Genomic DNA, 11,974 nt, shown 5'->3' with positions numbered 1-11,974 from the left:
CTCCAATGTGGGTCTCTGTCTCTGTCTCCTTTCATCGCCTGATGAAGGTTAATATTCAGGAGAATGCCAATATGTTTTTCTTTGGGTTCTCCTTCTTATTTAGCTTCTCTAGGATCACTAATTATAGGCTCAATGTCCTTTATTTATGGCTAAAAACCAAATATGTGTGAGTACATCCCATGTTCCTCTTTTTGGGTCTGGCTTACCTTACTCAGGATAGTGTTTTCTATTTCCATCCATTTGCATGCAAAATTCAAGAAATCATTGTTTTTTACTGCTGAGTAGTACTCTAATATGTATATATTCCATACTTTCTTCATCAGTTCGTCCATTGAAGGGCATCTAGGTTGTTTCCAGGTTCTGGCTATTACAAACAATGCTGCTATGAACATAGTTGAGCATATACTTTTGTTGTATAGTAAGGCATCACTTGGGTATATTCCCAAGAGTGGTATTGCTGGGTCCAGGGGTAGGTTGACCCTGAATTTCCTGAGAAACCACCACACTGCTTTCCAAAGTGGTTGCACAAGTTTGCATTCCCACCAGCAATGGATGAGTGTACCCCTTTCTCCACAACCTCTCCAGCAAAGGCTATCATTGGTGTTTTTTATTTTAGCCATTCTGACAGGTGTAAGATGGTATCTTAAAGTTGTCTTGATTTGCATTTCCCTGATCGCTAAGGAAGTTGAGTATGACCTTAAGTGTCTTTTGGCTGGCAGTTGTGGCACACGCCTTTAATCCCAGCACTTGGGAGGCAGAGGCAGGCGGATCTCTGTGAGTTCGAGAACAGCCTGGTCTACAAGAGCTAGTTCCAGGACAGGAACCTAAAGCCACGGAGAAACCTTGTCTCAAAAAATGCAATTTAAGTTTTAATAATGTTTCTTTTACATATATGGGTATTCTTTTGATATTCAGGATTGAGACTACATCTTGATGGATTGTTTCTGTGATGAGTATAAAGTGTCCATCTCTTCTGATTAATATTAGTTTAAAATATATTTTTGTGAGATATTAGGATAGCTATCTCCACTTGGTTCTTAAGTCCATTTTGATTGGAAAACCTTTTCCCAATCCTTTACTCTGATATAGTGTCTGTCCTTGAGGTTGAGGTGTGTTCTTATATACAGCAGAAGTCTGTATCCTATTTTTATATCCATTCTCTTAGCCTATGTCTTTTTATAGGTAAATTTAGTCCATTGATATTAATAGATATTCATGACCAGTGGTTTTTAGTTCCAGTTATTTTTTGGTAGTAGTGTTTGTGTGTTTCCCTTCTTTGCATTATACTGGGGGAAGGTATCTGTTGCCTGTGTTTTTGTGGGTGCAATTCACTTCCTTGGGTTGGGGTTTACCTTTAGGGCTGGGTTTGTGAATACGTATTGTTTAAATCTGTTTATGTCATGGAATATCTTGTTTTCTCCATCAATGGTGATTGAAAGCTTTGCTAGGTATTGTAGTCTGGGCTTGTATCTGTGGTCTCTTAGTGTTTGCAGGACATCTGCTTTCATGGTTTTCATTGAAAAGTTAGGCATAATTCTGTTAGGTTTACCTTTACCTTTATATGTTACTTGAACTTTTTTTGTAGCTCAAATATTCTTTCTTTATTCTGTATGTGTTGCATTTTGATTATTATATGGTGAGGGGATTTTTTTTGATCCAGTCTATTTGATATTCTGTAAGCTTCTTGTACCTTCATAGGAATATTCTTCTTTAGGTTGAGAAAGTTTTCTTCTATGATTTTGTTGAATATATTTTCTGTGTCTTAAGCTGGTGTTCTTATCCTTCCTCAACACCTTAGGTTTGGTCTTTTCATCATGGTGTCCCAGATTTTCTGGATGTTTTGTGTTAAAAATTTGTTAGATGTAATATTTTCTTTGACCAATGAGTCTATTTCCTCTATAGTATCTTCAGCACCTGAAATTCTTTCTTCTATCTCTTGTATTCTGTTGGTTATACTTGTCTTTGTAGTTCCTGCTTGTTTATCCAGATTTTCCACTCCCAGAATTCCCTCCATTTGCGTTTTCTTTATTGCATCTATTTCAGTCTTCAAGTTTTGAACTGTTTGCTTAACCTGTTTCATTGCTTTTTCTTTGTTTTCTTGGGGGTTTTTGAGGGATTTATTAATTTCTTCCATTTTTTTGTTTTTTCCTCAATTTTTTTTTCAGAGAATGAAGTATTAATTTTAATTGAAAACCCACTTGAAATAGACCCAAAGTGGAAGCAAGGGCTTCTTGACAAAAGAGAAACAGTGCCTTCTGTTGTTCTTAATTCTGTGGGTTCGACGGTAGAGACGTTACGCGAGGAAGAATACACAGACACGCGGCAGTCCCACGTGGGTGCACTTTAATGGGGGAGGGGCAACAGGCAGGTAAAGGTGTGCGAACACGTTAGGAAAGGCGGGAGAAGAGAAAGAAGGGAGGAAGTCGTGGCAGCCTTTGCTTTTAACGGGGAATGCAAAGGCTTCTGGGAAATGTGTTCCGTGCTTGCGTGCGCTGGAGTCCAGAGGAATGCTGGGAGCTGTAGTCTTGCAAGAGAACAACATTTCACTTTTTTGGTTTGATTAAAAAAAAAGGGGGGGACTTTAAAGGGTAGGGAATGGGGTGTAGTCCGGTCTCTCATGGCTGCTTCCTGCTGGCTTTGGGCGTTGAGGGGTCCAGGAAATGTCTGATTATTCTGGCAATGTCCCACTGGCATCCGAGGTCGCTGGTATCGCTGATCGCTGGTGTCTGAGGTCGCTTATTGTACCGCTGGCATTTGAAATCCTGGCTGTTGTCTGAGGTGGCTGATTGAAGAAATCTGTCTGGCTTTTCCTGAGTAGCTGGGTCATCATTAAGGTGCTAGAAGGCAAAAGTTGCATTAATAAAAGGAAAAATTAAAAGGGGGGGATCTAAGGTAATTTTTTTGGGGGGGGAACTGGGGTGAGGGGGGAGAGTGAGGGAGTCTTAGGATGTCCGGGGTTAAGAAAGATAAAAAAAATTAAATGATACTTATTCCGTTATTCCATTAATGATCCGCTTGTGTTTGATTTGATTAGGTGGGTTGGGCTGGCATCCTGGAGCTTAAAGAAAGTGTCTTAAAAGAAATAGATTTTTAACCATACATTCCTTAACATTTCGGGGGCCTCTGCTGCAGTCAGCTGCTGGCCTGTTATGTTAAAGAACTTTGTTGAGGAGAATCTGCTTACTACTTGAGCCCTTGACTCCGTATTTGATGATGGTATCTGTAACGACAGCTAGATGGTTATTTATGAGTTTAAAGAAGGGAGGGTGTGTTAACACAGCGACAGATGGGGACCACTGTTTTCCCTAGACTGTAGCAGACGGGACTGAATCCGGCGTCCTTTGGAACTTAAGAGAACAAGGTCCCGTCCAAGTTACCGTGTATGAAGGATTATCTTGAGCTGTGGAGATAAATGGTTTAAGATGTGACAGGTGAATCCAATGAGGAATTCCTTCAAGCTTGGCAGCTGTGGGAGTTAAAAGAATTACTCTGAAAGGGCCCTGCCATTTAGGGATAAGGGGTGAAGGGTGCTGGCCTGGGGGTGAGAGTAATACCTTATCTCCTATTTTAACCGGCGGTGGACATGTATTAGCACATGGTCGAGGTAGTGAGTGATCTGTGAAGTCCCACAGTAGTGAGCGTAAGTGGAAAAGGAGGGGAGTGAGCAGGTGGTCAGGAAGGGGAGAGGTCCCTGATGAGAAGCCGGGGGTTAAGACCGGCCGCCCATACATGAGTTCAAAGGGTGAGATGTGGAGGGGGCCCCTTGGAAGGGCTCGGAGCCGGAGAAGAGCTAAGGGTAGGAGTCTTACCCAGTCAAGGTGGAGCTCCTGTGACATCTTAACGAGGGCTTCCTTTAAAGAGCAGTTAGTTCGTTCTACCCTTACCTGATGACCGAGGATGGTACGGTATGTGAAAATTCCAGGGAATTCCAAGCGCTTTAGACAGATTTTGAGAAATCTGAGAAGTAAACTCTGGACCGTTATCTGACTGAAGAGAAGTTGGGAGTCCAAACCGAGGAATAATCTCTCGGAGAAGAATATCAGAGACTGTCTGGGCTCTCTTGTTAGAGGTGGGGAAGGCTTCAACCCACCCAGACATTGTATCCACCAGAACCAGGAGATATTTAATTCTCCTGACTGTGGGCATATGAGTAAAATCCAGCTGCCAGTCAGTTCCCAGAAGGGAGTCCCTTGCTTGGTGGGTAGGGAAAGGGAAGCTACGATATTTAGTCCTGGGATCTGACTTTTGGCAGATCTGACAGGAGGCAGTGGTGGCTTTTAGAAACCTGATGTCCTCAGGCATGGGTTTGATATGTGTTTTTACAAAATGAAGAAGAGCTTTTTCATTAGTATGAAAAAGCTGGTGTAGGTAGGACAGGATCTGTTGAGTGTTAGGAGATGTCTGTGGGGTTGTGGGCTGTGCTGTAAGGACTCCCTGAGGTAACTGAGGCAGATCTGAGCTAAGTGCTGCTGTCTTAGCTGCTCTGTCAGCCCGGTTATTTCCCTTGGAAACAATAGAACTGTCAGACTGATGGGATCGACAGTGAATAATTCCTATAGCTTTAGGGAGATAGGAGGCTCTTAGTAAGTCCATAATATGCCCTGAGTTGGTAATAGACCCTCCCTTCGCTGTGAGAAGTCCGCGTTCCTTCCAGATGGCCGTGTGAGATAACAGGATATGAAAAGCATATTTAGAATCTGTGTAGACATTTGAAGATTGTCCTGTGGCTAACTGAAAGGCATGGGTGAGGGCTATCAGCTCAGCCTGTTGGTTGGTAGTATGAGCAGGGAGTACCTTTGCCTCAACTATATCTGTGTCTGACACTATGGCATAACCTGCTCTGTGGGTCCCGTCACATAGAAAGAAGCTGCCGTCTGTGTGCCAGGTGTGAGTAGCCTGGGACAGACTGCCCTCCTGTATATGTGAGGGGTGGGGCAGTAAGTCCTCTAGGACCTCAATGCAGGAATGGGATGGGGAATCATTAACACCAGGTTGAGGTAGAAGATTTGAAATGTTGAGAGGTGGGCAGCACTGGAATGTGAGACTCGTAACTTCCACCAGTGCCACCTGAAGCGAAAGAACTCGAGAAGGAGGTAGGGTCTGTAGGCCTTTGTAAGTTAAGAGGTTAGACAGGTTATGATGAGAGAAAACTGTAGTGGGTGCCCCAAAGGTTAGTTTTTTTACTCACGAATAAGAAGTTCAGCAGCTGACAAAGCCCATATGCAGGGTGCCCAGCCCCAAGTGGTGAGGTCCATCTTCTTTGACAGATAAGCAACAGGTGTGAAGGAAGGTCCCAGTTGATGGCCTAGAACTCCCAGGGCATAGCCCTCTTTTTCTGCTACATAAAGGGAAAAGGGGCGAGGTAAATCCGGAAGATGGAGGGCTGGGGACTGGGTAAGGGCCTGTTGGAGTCTCCGGAAAGGTTTGGTGATGGGGTGAAGGAGGGGCTCATGCATAGAGCCAAGAGCTGCTTCATATAGGGGGCAGGCAAGGAAAGAGAATGAGGGAACCCAGGATCGCAGGAAACCGGCCACTCTCAGGAATGACAGAACCTCTTCTTTGGTGGAAGGAACTGCAAGAGATTGAATTAGTCTTTTTCTGTCCAAGGTGATAGCCTTTTGTGTTGGGGTTATGGTTAACCCCAAATACGTTACCTGAGTGGTGGACAATTGAGCCTTAGAAGGCGAGACTCTGTAGCCCTTTTTGGATAAAAAATTTAATACGGTGGCGGTGTCAGTCCTGCTAGTCTCCAAAGAGGGGCTACATAGCAGGATGTCATCGACATAGAGTACCAGTTTTGATTTAAGAAGGGACAGTGAGAGCAGATCAGAGGCCAGAGCCTGGCTAAAGAGGTGTGGGCTGTCCCGGAATCCCTGAGGGAGAACGGTCCACGTTAGTTGTGTGGAGAAATTAGTATCAGGATCTGTCCAGGTGAAGGCAAAAATGTTCTGAGACTGAGGGCTGAGAGGAATAGAGAAAAAGGCATCCTTTAGGTCTAAGACTGAGAAGTGGGAGGTCCCTGAAGGAATGTTAGACAGAAGTGTGAGAGGATTAGGTACCACTGGGTGTAAAGGAACGACAGCAGAATTGATGAGCCAGAGGTCCTGAACCAAACGATAAGTTCCATTAGGTTTTTTGACAGCCAGTATAGGAGTGTTAAAGGGGGATGAGGTGGGGTGAAGCAGCCCCTTCCTCAAGAGATCAGAGATTATAGGTTTTAGTCCTTTGAGGCTTTGGGAAGGAAGTGGGTACTGGGCTTGAGTGATATACCCAGTAGGGTTTTTTTAACTGAATAACAACGGGGGGGGGGGGGTGTTTAGCAACAGCTGGGTTTTGGATGTCCCACACGAGAGGGTCCACCTGGGAAGCTGGGAGGGGAAAAGGCATGTTAGTATCAGAGGATCGCGGAGCCAGGAGAAGCAGCAGCTGTGTCACCGACAAATCTGAAACGAAACGGGGGGGGGGTGGCAAAAGAAATGGAAGCTCCCAGCTTGGTCAGAAGATCCCTTCCCAAGAGTGGGACTGGACAGGTTGGTAGAACTAGGAATGAATGAGTGAGAAAGATACCTCTAAATATGCAATTGAGAGGTGGAGTTTGGTGAGGTAGATAAGGCTGTCCCCCTACCCCGACGATAGGTGAACTTGAGGGGGAGGTTGGCCCCCAAAATTCCCTTAGAACCAAATATGTTGCTCCGGTGTCCAAGAGAAAAGAGATGAGGTGTCCCGACACTGTAAGAAGTACCCGCGGCTCCTGGTTGCAGATGGGCGTAGCAGTCGGGTTGTCGGTGGAGGAGCCCGGGAACCTTCAGTCTTCCAGAGCCAAACCCAATAGGTCAACCTGGGGGTCCTCTGGGGCGGGTGCCCCCGCGTTGTCGAACGCACGAGGACAGTCTGTGGACCAATGACCCTCCCTGTGACACCTTGGGCAGGGGCCCCTTGGGTTGCGATGGGGATTGGGGCATGCCTTTGCCCAGTGACCTGTCTTACCACACTTGAAGCACGGGCCTGGGGGTTCACGTACCCTGGGGGGCGGGGAGCCGTGCAAGGAGGGCGGGTATTGGAATCCATCACCCCGGCTGGCCTGGCGGGTGCGGTGATCACGTGGCAATGATTCCGGGCCTTGTCATTTCTCACGTGGTAGACCTTGAAGGCCGTCTCTAGGATCTGTGCCTGTGGGGTTAGGGGACCCTTCTCCAAATGTCTGAGCTTTGCCTTGATGTCTGAATAGCACTGGTTGATGAAGTGGGTCATCAGGCGCTGTCTGCCCTCCGTGGATTCTGGGTCCATGTTTGTGAATTGCAACATAGCTGTAGTAAGGCGATCAAGAAATGCAGAAGGATTTTCCTTAGTGTCTTGGAAAATTTCTGCGAGTTTAGAATAATTTACTGGTTTGAGAGCGGCCTTCCTTAATCCCACCAGGAGGCAGGTTAGGAATCGGTCTCTGGCCAGAATGCCCCCGGGGGAGTTGCAATCCCAGTGGGGTTCCTGGTCAGGCATGGCCTCTGTGCCGGGTGGATGAGAAGGCTGAGTCTGATGCACTTCATCAGCATGCAGTCTCGCCTGCTCCCAGACCCGTCGGCGTTCCTCAGGAAGCAAGTTGTTACAGAGAATCATATAAATATCATGGTAAGTTAGGTTGTAAGATTGGGTTAAATATTGAAACTCTTTTGTAAAATTAGTGGGGTCAGCTGTGTACGACCCTAGTAGCTTAGAAATATGTGAAAGTTCCGATAAGGCGAACAGAATGTGGACCTTCATCAATCCCTCAGCGCCAGCTACTTCCCGTAAGGGCAGGACGGTAGCTGGTTTGAGTTGATCAGAGTCTGCTGTTGCAGCAGTGGCGGCGGCTCGCGAGCGTGTGAGGGGAGGGGTGAAATTAGGCACAAGGCGGCGGGTGGGGTTAGGGCCTGAGGGGGTTTTGGAAGACCGAGGCAGAGGGGTGGGGCGGGGAGGTGAGTTGGAGGATTCCGAAGTTGATCCGGACAGTCTGCACCTCCTGTGACGGGAAGAAATTGTTAGCTGCCTGCGCGGTCTTGTCTGGCTGCGGGAGAAGTTGGGTGAAGCTGGATCGGAAAGGCTGGGATATATGAGACGGGGGGAATGGGATTTTTCGGGGGATTTAGAGGAGCAGGAAGGCGACCCAGAAGGATATTTATGCAGAACTCCTGGAGACTTAGGAATGGAACGTTTAGAGGCATGGGGGGAAGGCGTAGGCGACTCCTTTTTGTACCTAAAAGAAACCTTTGAAGAAGGAGGGATAGGGGAGGTGGCCCCCGATTGAGCAGGGTGGGGAGGGGTGATCCCATGAGGTCGGGGGGCAGGGGGTCGTCAGCGGGGTGCATGGACAGAGAGGAGGGTTGCAAGCCCATGGCGGGAGCAGAGGGTTCCTGGATGGAGGGCAATGCCAAAAACATGTGAGCAGGTGAACAGTGTGAAGAAGTAGAAGGATCAGTCCTTAGGGCCATGTAGAAAAAGGCCATCACGTACATTAATTCTTTCCATTTAGCTGACCGGTGACAAAAATTGGCCAACTCCCGCAGAGTGTCGGGGTCAAATGACCCTTGGAAGGCCAGTGGATAGAACCTTGTAAATTGTACTTAGGCCAAGTTTTGGAACAAAGCCCTGTTAACTTAGATAGTTTTATGGAGGGGATGAGGGGAAGATGGGGGAATTGGCTTGGAATGCTTAGAGCCTATGGCTGAAGCGGAGCCTGCCCACAAAAAGGTACCGGAGTACCGCGAACACGGCAGCCACGAATACAGGCGTCTGAGTATTCGTGGGGCGTGTTAGGGCTTAATTGGCCCGAACCCAGCAACCGGACGGGGGGGAAAAAGCCCCGGCTGGGAGGAGACAATTATGCTTATCGGGGCTGACCGTACAGCCCAAAAAGGCACCGCAGCGGAGCGGGCCGGGAAGAGGACAGGAAAGATTAGAAAAAAAAAGAGAAAAAGGCCAGAAGCACCGAACTTCTGGGCGCGGACTGAGGCAGGTTTCAGCCGAGGGCAAAAAGCCGGGGGGAAGGGGGGGAGATTGGCGACCTTGCCCAGGACGCACCAAAGAAAGCCGGCCGGACAGTCTCTGAGCGCCCCGGGGGGAAGGAAGCCAACTTAGGTTAACTCACAGATCAGGATCAGGTGGTGGTGGATGGCCGTGGTAAAAAGGCGGAGGTGGTTGTAGGCAGTCAGTTCAGACCTTGTGCCGGTGAAGCACAGAGGCAAAAGCCTCAGGCACCGGGACGGAGAGGTCTCCAAGTCGGACAACGGCACCACTGTTGTTCTTAATTCTGCGGGTTAGCCGGTAGAGACATTACACAAGGAAGAAGACACAGACACGCGGCGGTCCCACATGGGTGCACTTTAATGGGGGAGGGGCAACAGGCAGCTAAAGGTGTGCAAACACATTAGGAAAGGCGGGGGAAGAGAAAGAAGGGAGGAAGTCATGGCAGCCTTTGCTTTTAACGGGGAATGCAAAGGCTTCTGGGAAATATGTTCCACGCTTGTGTGTGCTGGAGTCCAGAGGAATGCTGGGAGCTGTAGTCTTGCAAGAGAACAACACCTTCCACTTGGCTAGCTATGTCCAAGTCTTAGTGGATGCCAGAGGCCACATGGATATGTACTTTACTTGAGTTTGCTCCCAGAAAAAAAGGCAGACTAGGTTTAACTCAGGATGATCGGACTCTGGGGTGGCCAGACCTTGGGAATATAGGACTCTGATGCTGAGGATGGGGATACAGGCAGGGTTGGACAGGAGCTTCCTGCTCAGAACAGGCTTGGCTGTCTAGTGTGAGAGCAGAGGTTCCCGTCATGGGGAATGGCTCTTATCAGGTGCAGATGTCCCACTTCCCTCAGACCCCCTGGAACTCTGCAGCCAATGCAGCGCCTCCGTCTGCCTCCTCTTTTCCTTGGCCCGGTTGATGGTGGTCCAGAAAAGCTTGCAGAAGAGCTGGATAGCTTGGGGCAAGTCATCCTTGCCAGGGATAGGGTAAGTGATGAGGCACGCATTGCAGTTGGTGTCCACAATGCCCACTGTGGGGATGTTCATCTTGGCAGCATCCCTCACAGCCACATGGGGCTCAAAGACATTGTTGAGCGTGTGCAGGAAGATGATGAGGTCCGGCAGGCAGACTGTGGGCCCAAAGAGGAGGTGTGCGTTCGTCAGCAGACCACCCTTGAAGTAGCGCGTGTGGGCATATTCTCCGCAGTCCTGGACTGTCTTCTAGATCAAGTGAGAGAACTGCCGATTCCTGCTCACGAACAGGATGATGCCCTTGCGATAGGCCAGGTGAGTGGTGAAGTTCAAGGCCAGCTGTATGTTCAAGGCTGTCTGTTCCAGGTCGATGATGTCTTGGCCCAGGCAGTTCCCAAAGATGTATGGCTCCATAAACCTATGCCGGCACCTGGCTTTATGGCCCAGGTGTACTCGGGCCTCGAAAAGGCTCTTCACAGAAAACAGCTCCTTGACATTGAAGAAGTCAGAATGTTGCAGGGGCACATCTAGGCTCATGCTCTGGAGATCGTCGTCGTCCTGGGGCTCGCTGACCACGGGACTTGGGCTCCCGTCACTGTCCTACCATTCAGCCCCGCCACGCCCAGGGCTGCCTTCTGCAAAAAACTTAGCCAGCGCCACACACCTGCACACAGTAGCCAGGTCAGCATGGCCGGAAAAGGCTCCATGGTTGGTGCGTGGACAGCTTTTCCTCAATTTTTTAAGGGAGTTTTTCATTTCCTCTTTAAAGGTCTCCATCATTTTCATAAAGTTACGTTAAAAGTCCTTTTCTCCTTCTTGGTTAGGATGATCAGGTCTTCCTGCTGTGTGACTACTAGGTTCTAGTGTTACCATGTTGCTTTTTAGGTTGTTGGATAAATTTTTGCATTGACACCTACCCATCTCTTCCTTCAAAAGAAGCCAGCAGTGTCTTTGTATCTTAGTACAATCCTTGCAGTGTCTGTCTGAGTTTTTGGGAGTTTTTCTTGGTCTTACCTGTACTGCCAATGTCTGTGTCTCAGGAAGCCTCTGAGGTCTCATTTTTCTTTTCTAATGTAAAAGTATTGCAGTGAAAAATAATACAGTTATCAGAAAAAGTAGGAGACCAAGAATAAATTTCAATTCTGGGTAAGTACTTACCTTCTTTGAAACTTAATTCAGACACATATGAAGTGCTCAATAAATATTTGTGAGACAAAATTCTAAAAACTATTATATGAATATTTATCTTTTCCTTGGCAGGATTAATAAGATATGCAGTGAAAGCACCTAGCTCGTGGCTAACATGGAGCAAGGTCAGTTTTCTTTACCAATTCACATTTTAAATACCAGACATTTTTATTAAGAAACTCCAAATTTGACTATTTCTTTTCATTTTAATAAAGTTTAATTTCTCTGTTTGTCACATGAATAAGCATAGCTTTATGTACTGAACCAATTTTACCAAAAAGTCTTCTTCATTCTATCTCAGAGGTCCTCTGAAAACAGCATTACCAACTCTGCCTTACAGGCTTTCTGACCATCTTTCCAGCTATGTGACTAAAGCAATGATACTTCTCACTGGAAATGAAAAGCATTCTTTATGATGAAAGTAAGAAGTACACTTTTTAAAATTAACTTTAAAAGTAGCTAAATTTGTTTTTTTTATCACATACACACACACACACGTCCATACACACACATACACACATCACATACACACACACCACATATATACACACAGCATGCATACATGAACACAAAACACATACTTGCCACAAATACTAAATTCATACTGCACACACACACACACACACACACACACACCACATACACAAACACAAAATGTACATACAGCAGCAATGAAGAGTTGAATGCTCCTAAACTGAATGGAGGACACTAGCTCAGGTGTATCAGATTCAATGAGACACTGCAAGAGCAAGTTGGAAAGCTGGTAAAAGTTTGGGAAGCCTCTAGAAGATAGAAGGAACCTCAGAAATGTGACACTGCA

General features: G+C 47.0%; 1 pseudogene; it reads right to left on the bottom strand.

Moving 5' to 3' along the window:
• Nucleotides 1-9,801: 9,801 nt before the first annotated feature.
• LOC121455626 lies at nucleotides 9,802-10,673 on the bottom strand (annotated as a pseudogene).
• Between the last annotated feature and the right edge of the window lie 1,301 nt (nucleotides 10,674-11,974).

This window comes from Microtus oregoni, unplaced genomic scaffold (assembly GCF_018167655.1).
Source record: "Microtus oregoni isolate MIOR12 unplaced genomic scaffold, Mior012 000014F_ref0000157, whole genome shotgun sequence".
In the NCBI taxonomy this organism is placed as follows: Eukaryota; Metazoa; Chordata; class Mammalia; order Rodentia; family Cricetidae; genus Microtus; species Microtus oregoni.
This window is presented reverse-complemented; position numbering and strand designations above follow the sequence as displayed.